The 23,026-nt window shown below is 40.9% G+C and overlaps 1 protein-coding gene across 7 annotated transcripts in view; it reads left to right on the top strand.

Annotated features, from left to right (window-relative positions):
• The window catches only part of stmn2b (stathmin 2b), a 39,372-nt gene that overhangs the window by 7,091 nt on the left and 9,255 nt on the right, over positions 1 to 23,026 (top strand). The window contains exon 2 of one of the 7 annotated variants that reach the window (XM_088365419.1): positions 9,953 to 9,989. The exons of 5 other annotated variants lie outside the window; for them this stretch is intronic. The gene's annotated coding sequence lies outside the window, so the exon portion shown is untranslated. Of the gene's footprint in view, positions 1 to 9,952; positions 9,990 to 19,125; positions 19,258 to 23,026 lie in introns of those variants that run through there. One more of the 7 variants, XM_088365417.1, reaches the window with a different exon arrangement.

The following is a 23,026-nucleotide window of genomic DNA, read 5'->3' as shown; positions in this document are numbered from 1 at the left end:
GGGCAGACAACCAGCGATAGCTCGTTGCATCTAACTTAGCGGTGGTCAAAATGTAAGTTAGAGGGTTGCTGTCAGTTATTACAGTGAAAGGACTGCCATAAAGGTAATCACAACATTTTTCCGTGACAGCCCACTTGAGGGCAAGAAACTCAAGTTTGTGAGCGGAGTAACTGCTTTCACTTTTTGATAGTCCTCTGCTCGCGTATGCAATTACACGCATCTCTCCATCCTGCTCTTGATAAAGAGCTGCCCCCAGCCCGGTTGTACTTGCATCTGTATGTAATACATACGGCAGCCTGGAGTTGGCAAAGGCCAAAACTGGGGCAGAAGTCAGTTTGTTTATTATTGTTTTGAATGTGTTAGGTTACGGATTCTAGTTATTGATCTGACTCCAAATTGCGATCAACACTTAACACATAAATTGCTATGTCCTAATCCACACACTGGCGCACCTAACAATTTTGCGAGTTCGTTCTGTCAAAGAGAAGACCAGTAGATCAATCAGACCAAATTTACCAATTGTTTATTCCTGACAAAGCGCACTAATACAGGCCTGGGTCCCGGGTCCCTCACACTAAAACTCGTGCGTTTTTGTGACCACCAAAAGACGACACATTCTTCCGGGTTGCCCAGTTTTAAAGAAACACAATATGAATATTAAAGCATGCAAAATATTGTGAGATGATTGGTCGATGGCCATCTCCTCCCCGGTCCAGGTGTCGCTGAGGTCAGACGGTTGGGTTTTCCCCTCGAAGCCGTGTCTCATAGACGTGCTGTTGTTCTTGTTCCTCACCGACCTTGAGGTGGTCTCCTCCGGTACTCCCTATCCGGGCCTATTCCACAACACTTCGAAGAAAACAAGTTCATGCAGTTTGCCTGCACATTCCTCGGCCCCCACCAATCCACACGAGCACTCCAATACTAGATATTAATATGATTATAAGTTTAACACAACCTTAAAAATATGTTTGCAAACTCCCAAAAGCACATTTCCCTTTAAATGCTTGCTGGCAACATTCTGTCCATCTTTCCCCAAAAGGAGATTTCGGCTGAAAGTACTGGATTTTATTCGACTTTGAGACATTTTTCTTCCTCAGCGGTGGATATCCAGCAAGACCAGTAAGACTGGTAAGAGGTTTGACAATTTTAGAGAAGTCTTTGGTAAATCGCCTGTAGTATCCTGCGAATCCTAAGAAAGAATGTAGCTCTTTCAAATCTTTGGGACTTGGCCATGTTTTTAAAGCTTTAACTTTCTCAGGGTCTTTTAACACCATGTTGGGAAACGATGTGGCCCAAGTACTTCATGGATGTTTGGAAGAACATGCATTTTTTCAAGCGAAAGTTTTAGGCCATATCCTTTGAGACGATTGAGTACATGGAGAAGTCGGGTTTCATGTTGTTCGAGTGTTTCTGAAAACACTATGAGGTCATCTAGAAAGATGAGGACTTCTTTCAGATTGATGTTGCCCATACATTTCTCCATCAGCCTTTGGAATGTGCTGGGCGCATTTGTAACACCCTGAGGCATCCTGTTATATTAAAAAAATCCCATCGGGCATGTAAAGGCTGTCTTGTGCTTGTCTGTCTCATCGACTTCGATTTGGTAGTATCCGCTGTTGAGATCAAGGACCGAGAACCATTTCGATCCTGTGAGTGCAGAAAAGGTTTCTTCCAAATTAGGAAGTGCATAGGCGTTGTTGGATTTTGTCCACAATTTAGGGAGCGCGCTATCTGCGCCTCACGGCAAAAGCCATAGCCAATCACCTGTTATCCAATTTACTCACTGCGTGCTCGTTTGATTTCTTCAGATTTAGGAAAATGCTAAGACACTGAAGCAGAAATTAGACTTAGACAGGTTGGTTGAGTTCAATCACAATTCTTGTTCAGAAAGCTCTGTTTTCAGGAAAGTACAATACAGCGCTGGGCCTTTCAAGAGCGGAAAGTCTCCATTCAGAAAAGGCAATGTTCAAGGTTCTTTGGTCAGCTTATATTCAGTTGCACATGCCAGTGTGGGCCGAGTTTGATGGGTGATGAGTCTTTCGGGCGGGGCAAGTTCACAGGAGAGTCTGATTCCATGGGAGTGGGTGCTGGTTCGTTGAGAGCTGGTTCCGTAGGGTTGGGTGCTGATTATGGGCGATTCGATGTGTGGGGGCTGTTGTTTTCCTTTCCGTCTTTCAGCCTTGACGATCATCTTTGGCTGGGCTGTCTCCCTCTGGCACCTGCTGGTTTTATCTCCAAGTGACCTTCCTGTAAACATTCTCCTCCATTCTTGCACATACACTGTTCCACCTCATCCATTCATCATTCTTTCAATTTTGTCATTTTGTACGGAATTATGTGAGTTTTTGGCTGTGACATCATCTACATATTTATTAATGTTCCCTGACTATGCAAAGTTTGTACTCACCACTTACCATGTTTTTGTTTGTTTGTTCTTTTGATCTCCATGTAGTTGCTTACGTCATCATATTCTTAGTTTAATCACGCTTTCAACCATATCTTTTCTTTGTTAGGCAAAATATTTCCCTCTGTCCAAAACGTTCAGTAGTAATCGAAAACTGGCGTCTAGCATTAGTCAAAACATAAGATACAATCAAGTACTGAACATTTTTAGACGACTTTGGCAGTGTCCGTGATTTAGAAAATCATCAGGCATGCATTAAACAGTTCCTTAAGGGTCATTAAGCTATTCAGGCAATATATCAAAAAACATTTGTTATTTCAAAGTGCTCAGAAATATATATTAGATCATAAAGTTATAAAAACCTTTCTCATTACCACTTATCAAAAATGTCTAGTTATGTCTTCTTTATGGATTTGGTGTGTAGGTATAATTATATGCTTAAAATGTTTCTTTTATTTATTTAATATGTGAATATACTTGTCTGCTTATGTACTTTATGTTAGAGATTTGCTCACTCAAACAATATTTTGCAAGAACCACACGGGAGACAAGCAAGTTCTTTTTGGACACCTGCAGGTGGAGAGTTCACTCGCTCCAGAATGAAGTCTCCCCCTTCGTTCCTGCGATGGGATATTTATTAAGAGAAACAGAGTGGGGGTTTGGGTAAACTGGCTAAAGCCCTTGTCCTCTAGTCTAAACATGTCAGGGGATGTTTTACGACCTTGTGATAAGGAGGACAAGGTAAGGTATTTATTACCTGTTGCATTCCAACATAATCCTATGATAAAGATAACCTGGAAAACCCTAACATCTCCCTCCTGTTTTATCATATGATTATGCTACCCCAAACAACAAAGACAAGTAAAAAAAAAACATATATACGTATAACGAAAGTAGAATGGTAAAAATAAAAACAACAAACAATGATAGCAACACTTTCCAGTGAAGATGAGGCATTACCTCAATACCCCAAATCAAACTTATTGTGTAAGCAAAAAACCTGCTGGCCAGATGCTATTAGCAGGAAAATTCTTACACGGTCCCTTTGGCCTAGGCGACCAGAATGCTATCAATAAAAAAGAAAAAAGAAAAACAAAGAAACAGTACATCAGCGTATCCATTACTTGCGAAGCATATTTGATGGTCAAATCAACAAGATTCCGTAAAACATGCTCAACAGAACAGCATCTACGCAATCCACGTCTCATTATCATTATCACATCTGACACGTCTAAGAAGTTGTATATGTGCTCGTGTTTTCGTCAGCTGATGATGTTCTAGTCTGTAGGTGTGTTCCGTCACACACACTGGCGCACACGCTCGTGTCCAGTGGGCAGGCAGCATCGGACAACTCGTGTGACCACAAAACCACGATCCGTACTGAACAGGCACGTGCACTCATAGGATGCAGGTGAGGCAGTGCCTCTGAACTTCTGGATGAAGTAGGTCCCGTCCGATGGTGCAGCCATGTTGGTAGTAGAGCCCTTACACCTTGAAAACGGCTCTCTCATCCTGGCACACAGCGGTGATGTCCAAAGCTCCCATCCAGTTTCCTCCTGGAGAGCAGTCGTCGTTAATGCATTTGTGGGTGCTGCAACCTTGGATGCAACATGTGTAGTCAGCAAGACTTGGAATGGTCCCTCCCGTCGTGGCTGGCCCAGTTCCTTCTTTTGATGACCTCGATGTAGACCCAGTCTCCTGGATTGATGGGGTTGTCGACCTGTGAGGAGGAAAGATCAGGCAGCAGTAAATTTGTCTTTGACACAGTTTGAGCGTCCTGATCATATAATCTGCCAAGGACTGCTCTTTATCTGTTGCTTGCAACTCTCATAGTCAATTGTAGTGCCCATTTAACTGGTAAATAGGAGTGTTTGCAGGAAGAGTTTGAACACCTCCTAATGATTCCCTTTAACCAAAAACTATTTATGACAGGGGCGTTCCCATTTATTGCCTCCTGGTTTGAAAGAGATTGTCTTACCCATGCCTTCTTTCTCCTCACACGCTCGCACCCACACAGGGTGTGAACACACACACACACAGACAAATGGATTCTAATCCATCTCTCATGTAGCTTCTTTTGATAGAATCTCCTATTGGTAACTGTATAGCAGACGTTTTAGCATATAATCCCATACTCTGCTCTCTCGCTTCTACTTTTTCCTGTCGGTGCAGTCGTAGGTGGCCCCTATTGCAGTCATTGTCTTGTTAACTGTCACCGTGTGACTCCTATGCATGATTGTGTGAATGTCAAAAATTGAACGTACCTAACTTTCTGACCATCAGACCTCCACTGTGGTACAAAAAACCTTACTGTTGTATTGAGTAGGTACATTGAGCAACCTAGCTCCCTCCTGACTGCCAAATGTCCTGTTCTAAAATTTATATAACTCGACCTCTACGTCTTAAGCTTGATGAGCCAAAATATCAGATCTTGCTCTTGTTTCCTACCGTTTTAGCCTATTTGTTTTATCCAAATCCGTTCAATCTCTGATTATAATGCTTTTCTCTGTAGCCCTACGTATTTTTCAAATTTTTATTTATTTATTTATCAAATCTCCTCAGTTCTGTCAAACTCAGTGCACAATGAACCTCCCTTCCACTTTGAACCAAGCTTCACCAAATTTGGTAACGCCGTAGCAAGGAGTGCGATTTGGTTGTCGGACACTCCAAGTCCATATCTTTTTGCCGCACTTCACCCTCTCAAGTTGAGCGACCCCATCCATCACTCTTGAATGAGTCCATTGTTCAAATGAGTCAATTTTCATCATTGTGAGTTCCTCCGCTTTTCACTGTCTTTTCCGTCCCCGAGGATGTTGTCTGTCCTCCGGAGTGTACTTGTCGCCCTCCAAGCACAACAGCAGTCTTTTCTTGTCCTTCGCCAAAGGTCAAAGGTGCTTCAGAGCCAGGCACCATTTTGTAGTTGTTCACGGCTGCAGGCGAAGTCTCGGATTGGGTTTCAGGGACCCTGACACTGAGAATGACAGGCTGGGACATCAAACTTGTAAGACTATCTCCAAATGTAGCTGCTTCCATCAATTTGCTGGTAACGTTTGTTTACCAAACTTCAAATTCTTCTAATAACAGCGGTCTCGTTTTTATATCGTAAATCCTGCAACTCATCCTATTTTTGAGCTACATTTTATCTATAGTTCCAATTTAATCGGACAGTATGTTGTCTTCAGTATCATTATTGAAAATCAACTCATCGAGGTCTGCTTTCCACATCAAGCCCTGATTTGTATGTCTTGACCTCTCACATGTTATTGTCATGCTTGCTCAAAAATGTGACTTAGAGTATGGTGCTGTGAATTCTCAATCTCCCCAATGAAATTGGATCCCACCTCGTAGTTCTTATCATTCTCATGTTCCTGTTAGCCTGCAATTGTCCAAATCAAAAATGTTTTCTTTTAACTGTCTTTCTTTTGAACCTCTAAATCTCTCGTGTTGCTAACCTATCTACACCAGAACAAAAAATTTTTTACCACAGTATAACACCAAATGTATTCGAAAATTCATTGTCATAAAGTGTTGTATTCTTACTATCTTCCACTATCTGTCCTACTCACTCCCTCCCTTTGAGGCTTGGCAACGCCCATGCCTCACACCTTGACAAACTTTTTGGGAGAACGCGTTCTGTACTACATACGATTCCATCATCATTTAATTTCCAAAACGCTTCTCAAGTTCTCAGTTCACACATCTTCTACATGTGTTACTGGTTCTCCAGTTTTTTTTCTAGTTAATTATCAATCCAAAAGCTACGTGTTTCTTTCTAACATTCAACCTGCTCAAAATCACTCTTTCATCAAAGTTGTTCTACTAATTTTCCATAGTAGTCGCCAACGACTTCAACCATTCAACCTTTCATTCAGGCAATCATTCATCAATGCTCATCATATGCATCTCACACAGTCTCTAAAAAGGAGTCATACTATCACATTGGTCCCAATTCATCCAAGCTCACCACACAACATTCATATATCATTTTCAACTCAGGTTTCCTGGTAGAACAATCCACCAGTCCAAAAAAACTTAAGTAAAACAAACAACTGGCAAATTAATCTGAATTTTTTCTTTGTTTTTAAATTTGAAGAACTCAATCTCTCAGATTTAGCTTGCATTTAGAAGTTTGTATAATCTTATAACACAACCAATCAATTATTCCTATTAAATGTAGCATTGCAAAATCTTAAATTCACAATTTAGCTTCTTCCAATTCCTGAAAGCATGTTCTGTCAGGCAATCATTCATCAATGCTCATCATATGCATCTCACACAGTCTCTAAAAATGAGTCATACTATCACATTGGTCCCAATTCATCCAAGCTCACCACACAACATTCATATATCATTTTCAACTCAGGTTTCCTGGTAGAACAATCCACCAGTCCAAAAAAACTTAAGTAAAACAAACAACTGGCAAATTAATCTGAATTTTTTCTTTGTTTTTAAATTTGAAGAACTCAATCTCTCAGATTTAGCTTGCATTTAGAAGTTTGTATAATCTTATAACACAACCAATCAATTATTCCTATTAAATGTAGCATTGCAAAATCTTAAATTCACAATTTAGCTTCTTCCAATTCCTGAAAGCATGTTCTGTCGTTTTTTTTTTTTTTTTCTTCATCGAATTTCTCATGTGAGCTCGACACTTAACATGCACTAGTGTGGATTAGTTTCTGCTCGCAAACAGACTTCTCTCTTTTCTTCTCATTTTTATCTGCCAAAATTGTTTCTGTTCTGCGGTGTAAATTGAATAGACAACAGTCTAGCAAATTTCTTTATACTAAAAGTTTAGCCAATCTTCATCAATTTGGGACTTTAACTTTAACACATACGCACACACATGCACAGTTTTCGCGTGCGGAAGGTAGGTCTCAGCAACAATGATTCGTCACAGGCTGGCCATTTCCTGTGGTCGATCATGAGCTGGTCCCTCCCATGCACACGAGGACAGCACATTCTAATTTATTTATCTACTAGAAGCAAGTTGCATTTCTTTACCACGTGATTTGTATATTTTAACTTTAGTGTAACACAATTTGAGCTCTAGTCATTTGTAATTTGGGCATACAAACAGCATTGTCATACTTCTTGGATGGACAAGACTTCTAATAATCTAAAAAAAATTCTAATAATCTGACAATGACATGTTTTGCTGTCATATGGGCATCTATTCTTTCTTTCTCTGTATGAGCATAAGCGGTCAAAGAGGAGGAAGCTTGTCATGCTAAAAATTTGGCTTTTCCTCTGCCCCTTCCTGCACCCTTTGATTGATATTGCTTTGCAGAACGACACTCTCGTGCAAAGTGTCCTCGTCTCCCACAGTTCCAACAGTTGTCTGAATCTGATGGGGGTTTTGATTTGATTGGTGGCTTGCGACGTTGTTGGTATCTAACTCTTCCTCTGCCTCTTTGGGAACTTTGGTAGAAGATTGTTGTATCTTCATTTAGATCATTATCATCATCTAGATGAAATACATCAAAACTTCTGCCTTTCTCAATCCCTTTGTCAGCGTCTCTGGGCCACTGCATGTTTTTTGTAAACCAAGCAGTGTCCGCTTCCACCAAGTGTTTTCTCACCCAACTGCCCAAGTCAGGGGGGAAACCAGTGAGGAGCGGAATTTTAAGATGTTGCTGATAAGCACTCTCATCTGCATCATTGAATGGGATGCCACTATGTACCCAGAATTCTTTTTCAAATCTCAATTGAATGGCGGCTTCATCACTTTTCAACTTTCTATCTTTTGTCTTTTGGATTTGTTCTCTTCTTTCTTGTGAAGCTTTCAACCACATTTTAGCACAATCCAATTCTCTCTCTTTTCTTTTCTTTTTCAGCCCATTTTTCTTTTTATTCACACTCTCTTCTAAAACATCAACTACTTCCACACTTCAACTCTCAACTTCCCTTCTACTCCTCTACTCCGGCATATATTGCATACAATTAAGAAATCTACTCGCCATGTACTTCTCATCTCCGTCAAGAGGTAGAGATTTACCGTTTTTATTTCCCATCTTAATTCTAGTAGTTTAAGGTTTTACAATTTTTCTTTCAAAATTTTTTTCTTTGAGGATCCTCAATGCAGGTTTAAATTGACCTTTCAACAGATTACTAGCCTGTTTTATTGCCGTGGATCAACGCTAGAACTGCTTTTTAGTCAATTTATCCTACCAGTCACACACTCAATCACACTAACTCCAGCGCTTTTTTAGGCCTCATGGCTCGGACAAACCAAAGCCGTATCCCATAGCTCGGACAAACCAAAGCCGTATCTCATAGCTCGGACAAACCAAAGCCGTATCTCATAGCTCGGACAAACCAAAGCCGTATCTCATAGCTCGGACAAACCAAAGCCGTATCTCATAGCTCGGACAAACCAAAGCCATATCTCATAGCTCGGACAAACCAAAGCCGTATCTCATGGCTCGGACAAACCAAAGCCGTATCTCTCGTGCACACAACTTAAGGCCTTTAACTTACTTGTTCCCTTGGTTCGTTGCACTGCCGGGTCCCGTCAATCCACCTCTGTCAGACGAAGGCAGACCTAAGATGCTGGCCCAGCGAAGAATTCTCTTCCCAGGACTTTCTTCTCCAGGTCCTCCTAATGGACACTGGCTTGTCGACAATGCAGCACGTCCTCCTTCGTCAGCCAGATAGCGGGTATGAGAGGTCCCGGGTTTCGGCACCAAAATGTTAGAGATTTGCTCACTCAAACAATATTTTGCAAGAACCACACGGGAGACAAGCAAGTTCTTTTTGGACACCTGCAGGTGGAGAGTTCACTCGCTCCAGAATGAAGTCTCCCCCTTCGTTCCTGCGATGGGATATTTATTAAGAGAAACAGAGTGGGGGTTTGGGTAAACTGGCTAAAGCCCTTGTCCTCTAGTCTAAACATGTCAGGGGATGTTTTACGACCTTGTGATAAGGAGGACAAGGTAAGGTATTTATTACCTGTTGCATTCCAACATAATCCTATGATAAAGATAACCTGGAAAACCCTAACACTTTATTCAATGAGGTTTGATCATATCTTTTTTTGTAGCTAGGCAGGACTTTTTGTATTTCGACCCCATTCCTTCAGCGTCTTTGATCGTGTTTAAATTCAGCTTCCGGTAATCGACACAAAGTCCCAGTTTTTCTTCCTCATCACAACTATTGGCGAGGAAAACGGTGATTCGGACTCGCAGATTATTCCTGTTTCCATCAGCTCTTGCAAATGCTGACGTACTGCATCGATGTCTTGTGGTCGTATTGGTCGGGGTCTGTGTTTGAAAGGAGTTTCATCACTTGATTTGATTTGGTGCTTGACTTTGTTAGTGCAACCGAAATCTGTGTCATGTAGTGCAAATACTTCTGGCATAGCACTCAGCTTCTGCATGATTCGCTCCTTCCATTCAGCAGAAATTGGAGAATCAGAAAATTTAGATTTAGCTCCGTGGACTTCAAGTTGGATTTCTGCTTGGTTTGCATCACATCTTGCACAGCATGCATTTCTGCAATGACACTTTTTGCAGGAATACTTATGTCATGTTCACTTCCATTCCTTAGGACTACTGCAAGCTTTTGTGAGCGGTTTTCAGGAAGGGTAAGTAAACAATTGGTGATTACGACACCACCAGGCAAGGAGATGAGGAAGGTGACTGGACCACTATCCACTTCCCTGGCATTTCAGTGTTCACATGGACTACTCCCTCCAAAACTCGACTTTGACCAGCAGGAAGTAATTCAGGTTCTTTTCCCGACAGTGTGACAAGACCAAGACTGCCGTCATCTTTCATTTTGTGTCTCTGTTGTAACATGCTCAAGACCACTCTGTAACCATGTGGGAGGACACGGACATCTGTATCAGTCAAGGGAAGGCTTTCAAAAAGAGGGTCAAGCGTGTTAGTGCCAATCAGGAGAGAAGACAATTAGTGCAAGGGAGGACACAGTGAGTTCAGTTCCAAAACAGTCTTTTGGAAAAGTGATATCAACACCAATGTAGCCTGAATATGGAACATTTTCACCATTTGCAGCTTCGACTTCCAACAGATCTTGTATTGGATGGATTGTCAGGTGGGAGAAATAGCTTTTGTAGAAAGACTGGGACACTGTGGTTACTTGCAATCCGGTATCAAGAAGACAATGGCAAGCTTGTCCGTTGATTTGTACTTGAGCAGTGTATTTAGCTCCAATCAGACCTTTGTGAATTTTCACAGTGGCGAAGCGGTTGTGGAAGAATTGTCTTTTGACTTTTCGTGAATGTTCAGTGGGACTAGTTTCCGTTTCAGCACTCATTTGTCCCGCCATGAGCGCTACTTTCAGTTTAAAGGTTGGGTCTGGTTGTTTTGCTTATCCCAAAGTGACTGTTTCTCTCTCAGCTGTTTCTTTTTTTTAGCAACTAAGGATGGATTTGGCTCAATAGTATATGTCGAGATGATGTGACCATCTTCCCCGCAAAGGAAGCAGTACCAAGGCTTTGGTCTTTTACTTGCAGCTTGAGGTGGCAAGGGAGCTTGTTCGGATACTTTGTGTTCAGGGTTTGTCTTAGTATCAGATGACGGTTGATTACCGTAATTTCCGGACTATAAGTCGCGTTTTTTTTTCATAGTTTGGGTGGGGGGGCGACTTATACTCAGGAGCGACTTATATATGTTTTTTTTCACAAATTTTTACTTGATCATTAAGACATCACTTACAAGTATAGTTGACCACTTCCCATGTTATTTTTAGTATAGTTGATCACTTCACATGCTTTTATATCTTTATCTTGAACATATTCAAAACATAAAAAATAGAGAAAACATCAAATAAAGCAATTAACACTTTAAAGCACCATATCCAAGTCCACTGTCTGCTGTATGTACACTTGCTCCATTTTTGCTCCTATTATATTTATTATTATTATTTATTATTATTTGTTTATTTGTCATTTATTCAACACTCTTATTTATTCATTGTTTGTGCCTTCTTGTTTTTTTTGTGTTGCTTGTATGCACATGTGTACTATCTCACCAAGGGATAGTGGAAACGTAACTTCAATCTCTTTGCGTGTCTTAGTACATAAAAAAAAAAAAATCAACGATAAAGCAGACTTTGACTTTGATAAAACAACCAAAAAAAATTATATTTTCAGACGAAACTGGATGAGGGCGCTCTAAATTTCACCGTTGGCCGTGACTCATCAACTGGGTGGGCTTAAGAAAAATGGCACCAAAAAGAAACTCATATTTTGCACGTTCCAAACTTCAAGTTGTAAAATATGCAGCTGAAAACAGTAATCGAGCAGCAGAAAGAAAGTTTGGAGAACCGTGATGTACCAATGGATTACTATTTCAAGTGACGTCAGTAGCACGGCGCGGCGGTTGTTTACATACAAACGTGCCCACACAAGGACATCATTAGCGGTGATCATTTCTAAGTGACACGGAGGACAAAGAGTTTGAAGGAATTAAGGATTTGGAGTGACATAGAAGGTTTGAAAAACTATTATGGCTTTTACGCACGCCCGGTCCGACTCTACTGAGTCGGGGGCCGGCGCTCGGCCGAGTGGTTGTCCGCGAACGGTGCGCGGGGCTTGGACATGGCCATTACGCACGCCCGGTCTGTCTGGAAGTCCACGCCGCCACACGCTTGGAAGTTTGTTTTGTTTAATAAAGAGCCGTTTACCAAACCCACGTCTATCCTTGTACTTTGTTAACGCTACAATATAGTTATATAGTAGATCTGTGGAATAAAGACGAGGCTGACGTCAGGGCGCACGCGCGGCGATGTTGACAAAGGACGAGGAATTTGATCGATGGATTTAATGGAATTAAAATGCACGGATGGTTTGATAATATTATTGGCTTGTATTATAGTTATTTGAAATATAGTTTATCTATCGTTATATGAGCCTGTGGAATATGTGGAATATTTTGAAATGCAAGCGTCCTCAGCCGTGCGCACCCATTGTTGACAAAGAACGATCGATGGATTTAATGAATTGAAGTGACACCGATGGTTTTATAAACATGTTATTCATGTAATAGTTGTCCTTAATCACTCTATATGTTACGTCAGGCCCGTTCTCAGCTCTTTGTTTGTGTTTGTCACGTTAGCACACCTATCGTTTAGCCTGTTGTTGCTATTTAATGAATTGGAGTGACATCGATGGTTTTATAAACATGTTATTCATGTAATAGTTGTCCTTAATCACTCTATATGTTACGTCAGGCCCGTTCTCAGCTCTTTGTTTGAGTTTGTCACGTTAGCATACCTATCGTTTAGCCTGTTGTTGCTATTTAATGAATTGGAGTGACACCGATGGTTTTATAAACATGTTATTCACGTAATAGTTGTCCTTAATCACTCTATATGTTACGTCAGGCCCGTTCTCAGCTCTTTGTTTGAGTTTGTCACGTTAGCATACCTATCGTTTAGCCTGTTGTTGCTATTTAATGAATTGGAGTGACACTGATGGTTTTATAAACATGTTATTTATGTAATAGTTGTCCTTAATCACTCTATATGTTACGTCAGGCCCGTTCTCAGCTCTTTGTTTGTGTTTGTCACGTTAGCATACCTATCGTTTAGCCTGTTGTTGCTATCGTTTAGCCTGTTGTTGCTCGTTCATGACTGTTTTTGGTGTGGGATTTTGTCGAATAAATTGCCCCCAAAATGCGACTTATACTCCGGAGCGACTTATATATCTTTTTTTTTCACTTTTTGGGGCATTTTATGGCTGGTGCGACTTATACTCCGGAGCGACTTATAGTCCGGAAAATACGGTAAGTCTTTTCTTGCTTCTTTGTGGCTTTAGCTTAGTGATGTGGCTCTGGAGTTCAGGGATTTGTGCTCTTAATTCTTTGAAGATGTCATTTTGTGGAATTTCCGTTGGTTGTCCTTTTTGAGGTTTCAGTCGTGTCAGTTGAGTTTGTAGTTCAGCTATCTGGGTTTGCATTTCAGCAAGGTCAGTTTGCATTGGAGGATCTGAGATGTTCGCGCGAGCAGCAATAGACTGTGCTGTTACTTTTGGTCTGGTTGCAACAAAATGTTGTTTCATCCTACTTTCCTTTGCAATATGGTTGTCTTCTTCTACTCTCAACTGTAGAAGTAGATTAGTGAATGTAGGTGGTTTGTCTTTCAATTTTTCGAGCTGAAGGTCTGTTAACAGGGCATTATTCCAACAGCCGCAGCAGAATTGACGCAGAAGGTGTCGGTCAGCTTCACCGGCTACGACTCCACCTCTGTTCAAGGCTTTGGAGAGCGCTGTTTGCAAACGAAGGAGATAGTGTGAAGGCTTTTCACCTGGGTCTTGAAATGTGTTGAGAAATTTGGCAAAGAGCTCATCGCCGTCTTCCACTGTGCCAAAAGCTGAGTTCAGCAGTTCAAGATAGGCAGATGGTAAGGCATTAGGCCAAACCTGGGCAAATTACGGCCCGCGGGCCACATCCGGCCCTTTGTGCATCCCTGTCCGGCCCGCATGAGGCCAATCGTAATTTTAAATAAATAAATTAGTGTCGTGCGTACAATACAACTGTTTCGCTTTTATTTTGAAAGGCGTCGCACTTCCGTGTAGCGTACGTGTATGTGAGCTGTGCGTGAAGGTGAGCAGTGCGAAGTAATGCTGCCCGAGAAACGTGTGCTGACCCTCAGAAAAGAAAAGTTGACAAGGAGCGCCGTGTTTTCAACAAGACATGGACTGCCAAGTATTTCTTTACAGAAATGAAAGGTAAAGCCATGTGCCTGATTTGTGGTACACAGGTCGCTGTGTTTAAAGAATATAATTTGAGTCGCCACTACACGACCAAGCATGAGAAAAAATACATCTGTCTTATAAACAGGGCGCATCAGAGGCTGATGCGTTGCTAGCAAAACTGCAAGCCCAACAAGGACTTTTTATCAAACTTCACACCCAGAGATGGAGCGGCTTTGTCATTTGAGGAAACGTTAAAGAAGTTAAGAATAAATTGTACTGATTAATAATTATTTTTTTATTTGACCTTCACACCAGAATTTCACATAGCTTAATATAAATATAAACAGAATAATTGTATTCTTCTAATTACCAGTACCAACTATTTAAAATAAATAATTTAGTGCATTTTACAATGGAAGAAAATTGAGCAGGTTTAAGTTATCGTAGGTGTGGCCCTCTGACACGACTCAGGTTTTTCATGTGGCCCCTTGGAAAAATTAATTGCCCACCCCTGCATTAGGCCCAAGAGGTTTCACCAAATTTGCAGCAGGTGATACAAGACTGTCTAAGATCTTCCGTGAACGATGCAAATCAGATAAATCAGGATCTTGCAGTATGAGCTCAACACTGTGACGCCATGTATCAAAATCAACCTCATGACTGGGATAAGGTATTTTATCTGAAAACTGTCTGAGGCGGAAAGAATAATTTATCTGTGAGGCAGAAGCTTCACTTCGCACTATGTGTTCCACAACAACTTTTTGAACCTCTGGATGAGTTAAAAAGCGTGCTGGTATGTGAGATGGTTGATCACTTTGTGGTTGGTTAACTGTTACAGGAGAACTGAAGCTTATATTCGGATTAATTGGTTTCATAGTTTCATTTTGAGATTGGTCAGTGACTTCTGGTGGTCTTTCAACAGTGGTTGTTGGCTCATTTTGGTTCTCTGAGACGGAACTCATATCTTTGGGTGTTTCTGGGTTGCTTACAATTGACTGAGCACATTTGGAAAAGTGTTCATGCAAAACATCTTCGAAAGATTAGCCACTTATTTTGCCAATTTTCTGCAGTTCACTGAAAAAGCTGTGGGTGGCGCTGTTCATAACAGTTGATAGGTACTCAGTTGACAGAGCTCTGATGTGGTAGGAGACTTCATTGGAGCATTCAAGTGTATGGGGCAGTAAAGGTTCAAGTGCGGTCAAGGCAGCGCTGCTCTCATATTCCACAATGACATTTTTGTGGTAGGAAGACTGGGGTTCATCTATTTGAATTGTTATAGCAATCTGCCCGTACCTACTCAGGAAGTCAGTGGGATCACTGACACTGATGTTGATGAATAATTAACTAACTATAACTGAGTTTGGGGTTTTAATATTTTCTTTATCAATGACCTCCATTTTTTTCCGGCTTGGTCTATTTTAAGGTCTGGGTCAGGTAATAATATTTGAATTAACCACCACTCCTGGCTGGCTCACCACTTCTGTAACACCTTTTTGTTTTTGACAGTGCTTACAGTAATTTAGATAATGGACCAGTTCTAAGTTCGACTATATTTGTAGTGGTGATAGAATCAGTAAAATAAATGACCACAGACCAACGTTTGAATTGAACTGCCGGCTTATTTTAGTAGAGAAAATAGTTGACATACAATTTACAAACAATAGACATACAATTTACATTTAAACTCAACATTAGTTGAAGAAAATAATTTCCCTTTCAGTTAAACTTTTCAGTTTAAGGAATTTTAGTTTCAACCCGGGTTGTTTTATTAATTCTAAGGTTCAATTTGTTTAGTTACCTCACTTTGTGTTGTTTGAATAACATTCAGTACAGGTATGTAATTCGAAAGTAATAGTAAATCTAATTTGAGTTCAGTTAAAGCCACTTTTAAATTCCCACCATTTCACTGATTTTGTTCAAACCAATCAATATTTCAATAACACCCTTACAGCATCATCACATACGTACCGTAATTTCCGGACTATAAGCCGCGACTTTTTTCCAAAATTTTGGACCCTGCGGCTTATAGTCAGGTGCGGCTTATATAAGATTTTTTTCGTGATTTTTGTGATGACTTGATCACTTTTACTCTTAACACTATTATATACAGTAAAAGCTACAAAACAAACTGACAAATAACTCGTTTTCAAATCAGACGAGTAAAAACTGGTCAAATATTTTAAAAAAAGATATTATTAAAAGTGAAGACAATTTGCAATTCTAGTAATGACACACGAATTTGATGCACAATTTGTCTTCACGGGCCACATAGAATGATGTGGCGGGCCGTATCTGGCCCTCGGGCCTTGAGTTTGACACCTGTGCTCAAAACCCTTTCTCTTACTCTGCCATATTACTCAGAGATTACACAAAGCAGTGGCGCTGTTTGGACCATCTGCATTGTATTAAAACCCAATCAATCAGCATTTAAATTCAATTCTTCTGACATTTTGCTCACCAAAAACAAGTTGTAATGAATGTGAACTTTTAATGCATTTTATTCAGAAGGTTACTTTGAACCTTAAACGGCGGCACGGCGTACTTATGGATTTTTTACGGCCTCCGGCCTCCAGGGGGCGCTCCAGCAGGAAGCAAGAGCGAGACAGGCGAAGAAGAGATAATGCGCCGAAGAAGACGCGCTAGTTTGTGTTTACATTTCGCGCATCACGCAGAACGCGATCATGACGGACATTACTGAAAGGAAGCCTTTATACACAAACCGTCATTATGGGGGACAAAAGAAATGCATATGATGCCGCTTTTAAGCCAAAGACAGTCGATGTTGATGACATTATCTTGTGTCTACTCTGGAGCGTACTTATGGATTTTTACGGCCTCCGGTCTCCAGGGAGCGCTCTAGCAGGAAGCAAGAGCGAGACAGACGAAGAAGAGATAATGCGCCGAAGAAGACGGTCTCGCGCATCACGCACACACCCGCATTCACACAAAGACAGGAAGCTTTTATACACAAACCGTCATTATGGGGGATAAAAGAAATGCATATGATGCCGCTTTTAAGCTATACGTGTCGCTCGCTAGTTTAATGTAATTTAGCGCTTCGTGCATGAATAAGATTAGCATGAACAGACCCTCTTCACACTCGAAGAAATGCATAAAAGCGACGACGAAAGAGAGACTGAGAAAGTGTGAGGCGAAGGATATCTAACGCTATTCCAATCGGACACAAAGGAGGAAGACTTCGATGGTTTCAGTGCACAGGAGGAAGATGAAGACGGCTCTTTTTTTTACTTTTACCGGTATGTTTTTTTTAACCAGCCCTGTTAGTGCTGTGCTACCGTGTAGCTGCTTTGTTGCTGCTGTGTTACCGCCGCGTCTCAGTGACTTTGCTGTGTTACTTCCGTGTTGCTGCGGTATTACTGCCGCGTCACAGGCAGTGTTTGGAAAGAAATGTTAAGGTATGTTATTAAAGCTTTAAAAAAACTTTGTGTCCAGTCTTTCTTTGCTAATAACTTGCGTGCACACTTCCGCGTTGTTGCGGTACTACTGCTGCGTCACAGGCAATGTTTAGAAAGACATGTTCAAGTATGTTATTAAAACGTTAAAAAGGCTTTCTATGTACTGGCTTTCTTTGTATAAAACTCGTGTGCACGTGAGGCTTATAGTCTGGTGTGGCTTATGTAAGAAAACAATTGAAATATCCCCGAATTTTAGCTGGTGCGGCTTATAATCCGGTGCGGTTTATAGTCCGGCAATTAAAAAAAGTCAAAGTCAGCTTTATTGTCAATTTCTCCACATGCCAAAGACACACAAAAAAACTGAAATTTCGTTCCCCGCTATCCCACGGTGACAAGACACGGCTCACAATAGACAATCAAGTAACAAGTAAACAACAGCGTGCTGAATAAATAACACAACAAATAAATAACTAAGAGGAGCAAAAAAGGAGCAAGTGAGCGTACAGCAGACATTCCAGCAAATAGCGCAACAGTGCCGCACGCTACGCAGAAGGTGGTAGCGAGTTCAGGGTCCTAACAGCCTGGAGAAAGAAGCTGTTGGCGAGTCTGGTGGTGCGGGAGCGCAGGCTCCTGTACCTCTTCCCAGAGGGCAGAAGGTCAAACAAAGAGTGAGCTGGGTGACTCACATCACTCGCAATCGTGGTTGCCTTGCGGGCGAGATGGGAGGTGTAAATGTCCTTCAGGGAGGGGAGCGAAGCACCAATAATCTTACCAGCCGTATTCACTATGCGCTGCAGGGCCTTCAAGTTCTGTTCAGTGCAGCTACCACCACAGACAGCGATGCAACTGGTGAGGACGCTCTCAATTACGGTATATAGTTCACAAAAATAAAAGTGACAAAATGTACAAAACTCAAAACAATTCAGCAAAAGACTGAAACACTTTCAATATCCAAATATCTCTATATGCCTTCAGTTGGCTTCTGATTTTCCTGAATAGACAGTCAATCCTTTCCGAATCCACTTCGGTGTAGCACAGGAAAAAAATAGATAGATCCTACCAGGTTTCGATGAACAACGTCCAGCGAGTGCTGTCCGCTCCTGCATGAGAGACAATTCAAAGGCCTCTTTAGTGGATCGCCATCTTGCGACTCGCACAATAATATCAGCTTCGTTATTCGTTCAGATGTTTCAGAACCAACTCTCGTGAATCAAGTCCCGTTACGCACTTAGTGCATTACCAAGGTGAAAAGAAAGTTTAAAAATGGAAAAATAAGTCCATCAAATACAAAAAAAACTTTATATAATCCTGTTTCACTCTCTCTCTTCCCTTTAGTTTAACGTATTTACTCCCGTATTTAGCGCACCTTCGTCGTCATCCCGAAAAAGAACGGCGGGAAAAAGAAAAAAAAGTAGAGTTTGCATTTTTGGTCACATGGGTCTTTTCATTACGTCATCATGTCTCCTTCAAAATAAAAGTGCATGTTCACACTTATCATTTTAACAAATACAAAACATTAATAAAATAATTACTTTGTATTGTTTTAATAATTTAATTGCTTTTAATCTGTGTTGGTCTGTTTAGAAGATATTTACAATGTACTTTCTTTATGACTGTTTTTATTAACAGGCTCTTATTTTACAAGGCTATGTTAACCTGGGTTACAGAAGCCTTTTCCAATGGCAACTAGCAGACCTCACTTTCTTGACACGTGTGCAGCCAGCACTTTTGTACGCACTGAAGCTAACAGCTAGCTCATTTAACGCCCAAGTGTCACGGTAATAAATTCTACTGTTTTACGGTTTAATAATTTAGTTGTGGTCCACATAACAGTCATGCTTTTGTCTGAATTCCTCGTTCTGATACCATTACAGGTCCCTATTTTCCACTTGTTCTGAGGTGCAGCTCAGAGCAAGCGGTTTTGGTGCGGTCTCTTTAAATGCAAATGAGATACTTCACACCGCACCCTTTTGGCCGCAAGATCTACGCCTCCCTTTCCGGTCGACATTTGTAGTTTTTTTTAGACTAGGTAGTGTTAATTTTTAAACGTTTACTTGCGCCGCAAATGTGTGTGCGTGTATGTGTGTGTGTGTGTGTGTGTGTGTGCGCGTTTGTGCGCGTGTGTGCGTGCGTGTGTGTGCGTGTTTGTGCGTGTCGTGTCCGCCGTCTGTGCCCATGTGTACTGGGAGGCCAAAAAGCTCTGGGTGCTGTATCCGTGTTCTGATTGAGCAGTTATGTTTATGTAAAATAATAAGAGGATTTGCACACATATGAACATGAAAAAGTATGAGTTTGTCTAACTTAACAAAATATGTACACGTTGCTGTTTTTCCCACTTTACTACGAAGTAGGGTGGGCTGGCCAGTCTCCACTGAGTGTTTACGAGCAATGCCAAAACGAAAATGCACGTTCACAGAAGAGTTGAATAAAAAATGTCCATGCTTTCGCCAGAGTTGTGATCCTTTTGAAGCTGAGTGCTTGACATGCAAGGTAGGCACTTATGTGTCTGTGGCAAGTAAAGGTGCCAACGCACCCCGCAAGAGGAGGACTGAAGAAAAGCCCTTTTTTTTTTTTTTTAAATGCACCGATGGCCGTATTTCTTTTGTCTTTTTTTACTTAGTGTACTACTACAAAACTAGAAGATGTCGGTGTACACATATGTTTTTGTTAGTGTAAATATATTTTCATCATTGTATTTATGTTGTTTTGTGTTATTCGGGCCAATAAATGGAATTGCTATACCATGTCATTTGTGTCATAACATGACACAAATGCCCCCCCCCCAAAAAAAAAAAAAAAAAAATGACTGCGCCCCCTCCAAAAAATGACCGCGCCCCCCTCCAAAAAAAAGGTGCCCTCTTTTTCAGAAACCCAAATCTGGTCACTCTAGAGAAGCTAACGAATGCATTGAACATATTAGTGTTCCCCAAGAATTAGGGTGACCAGATTTAGGTTTCTGAAAAAGAGGACAACTTTTTGGGGGGATGTAATTTTTTTGGGAGGGGGGGGGTCATTCTTTTGTTTTGTTTTTTGCGGGGGGTTCATTTGTGTTATGACACAAATGACATGGGGTCTGTATAGCAATTGCATTTATTGGCCCGAATAACACAAAACAACATATATACAGTAACAAAAACATATTCACACTAACTAGTTTTATAGTGGTACACTAAGTATAAAAAGATATGGAAATACGGCCATCGGTGCACCATTTGAAGAAGAAAAAAGGACTCCTCTTCAGTTCTCCTCTTGCGGGATGCGTTGGCACTTTTATTTGCCACAGACACTTACGTGCCTGCCTTGCATGTCAAGCACTCAGCTTCATAACGAGCAAATTAGCAAAAAAAATTTTTCTTTCATAAATAAGCCGCACCACATTAAAAGCCGCATGTGCACGCGAGTTATTTACAAAGAAAGATGGTACACAGAGAGCCTTTGTAAAGTTTTAATAACATACCTTAACATTTCTTTCCAAACAGTGCCTGTGACGTGGTAGTAATACCGCAGCAACACGGAAGTAACACAGCACTAATAGGGCTGGATACAAAAAAACATACCAGTAAAAGTCACTGAGACGCAGCGGTAACAAAGCAGCAACACAGTAGCACAGCACTAACAGGGCTGGTTAATAAAATATACCAGCTAAAGGCACTGAGAGCCGTCTTCATCTTCCTCCTGTGCACTGAAACCATCGAAGTCTTCCTCCTCAGTGTCCGATTGGAATAGCGTCAGATATACTTCGCCACACACTTTCTCAGTCTCTCCCGTTGTCGCTTTTATGCATTTCTTCTAGCATTTTTCATGATGAGGGTCTGTTCATGTTAATCAAGATGACCGTTCCAATCGCTCATTCGAGACCGCCGATTACCGGCGCTGACGATCATGCAATAACGCTATCAAATTTTAAAAGTGTGTCCCTTGAAAGGCTTACGCAATTGGTTAGTGCGGCTAAACAAACAACATGTTTACTCGACCCGCTTCTATTTAAAGAATTATTTCAAATTTTAGGACTGTCCGTCTTAAATATAATTAATCTGTCTGTCTCCTCTGGTATAGTGCCAACAGACTTTAAAACCGCTATCATTAAACAGCTACTTAAGCGACCAAATCTCAACCCGGACTGTCTCAGTAATTACCGTAATTTCCGGACTATAAGTCGCGGTTTTTTTCATAGTTTGGGTGGGGGGGCGACTTATACTCAGGAGCGACTTATGTTTTTTTTCACAAATGTTTACTTGATCATTAAGACATTACTTACAAGTATAGTTGACCACTTCCCATGTTATTTTTAGTATAGTTGATCACTTCACATGCTTTTATATCTTTATCTTTAACATATTCAAAACATAAAAAATAGAGAAAACATCAAATAAAGCAATTAACACTTTAAAGCACCATATCCAAGTCCACTGTCTGCTGTATGTACACTTGCTCCATTTTTGCTCCTCTTATATTTATTATTATTATTTATTATTATTTGTTTATTTATCATTTATTCAACACTCTTATTTATTCATTGTTTGTGCCTTCTTGTTTTTTTTTGTGTTGCTTGTATGCATATGTGTACTATCTCACCGAGGGATAGTGGAAACGTAATTTCAATCTCTTTGTGTGTCTTAGTATATAAAAAAATAAAAAATAAAAAAATCGACGATAAAGCAGACTTTGACTTTGATAAAACAACCAAAAAAAATTATATTTTCAGACGACACTGGATGAGGGCGCTCTAAATTTCACCGTTGGCCGTGACTCATCAACTGGGTGGGCTTAAGAAAAATGGCACCAAAAAGAAACTCATATTTTGCAGGTTACAAACTTCAAGTTGTAAAATATGCCGCTGAAAACAGTAATCGAGCAGCAGAAAGAAAGTTTGGAGAACCGTGATGTACCAATGGATTACTATTTCAAGTGACGTCAGTAGCGCGGCGCGGCGGTTGTTTACATACAAACATTCCCACATAAGGACTACCGGCATCATTAGCGGTGATCATTTCTAAGTGACACGGAGGACAAAGAGTTTGAAGGAATTAAGGATTTGGAGTGACATAGAAGGTTTGAAAAACTATTATGGCTTTTGCGCACGCCCGGTCCTACTCTACTGAGTCGGGGGCCGGCGCTCGGCCGAGTGGCTGTCCGCGAACGGTGCGCGGGGCTCGGACATGGCCATTACACACGCCCGGTCTGTCTGGAAGTCCACGCCGCCACACGGTTGGAAGTTTGTTTTGTTTAATAAAGAGCCGTTTACCAAACCCACGTCTATCCTTGTACTTTGTTAACGCTACAATATAGTTATATAGTAGATCTGTGGAATAAAGACGAGGCTGACGTCAGGGCGCACGCGCGGCGATGTTGACAAAGGACGAGGAATTTGATCGATGGATTTAATGGAATTAAAGTGCACGGATGGTTTGATAATATTATTGGCTTGTATTATAGTTATTTGAAATATAGTTTATCTATCGTTATATGAGCCTGTGGAATATTTTGAAGTGCAAGCACCCTCAGCCGTGCGCACCCATTGTTGACAAAGAACGATCGATGGATTTA

The sequence above is a fragment of the Syngnathus floridae genome, chromosome 21 (assembly GCF_059516105.1).
Source record: "Syngnathus floridae isolate MCC-2025c chromosome 21, RoL_Sflo_1.0, whole genome shotgun sequence".
NCBI classification, from domain to species: Eukaryota; Metazoa; Chordata; class Actinopteri; order Syngnathiformes; family Syngnathidae; genus Syngnathus; species Syngnathus floridae.
Note: the sequence above shows the minus strand (reverse complement) of the source record. Positions and strands in the feature narration are given on the sequence as shown.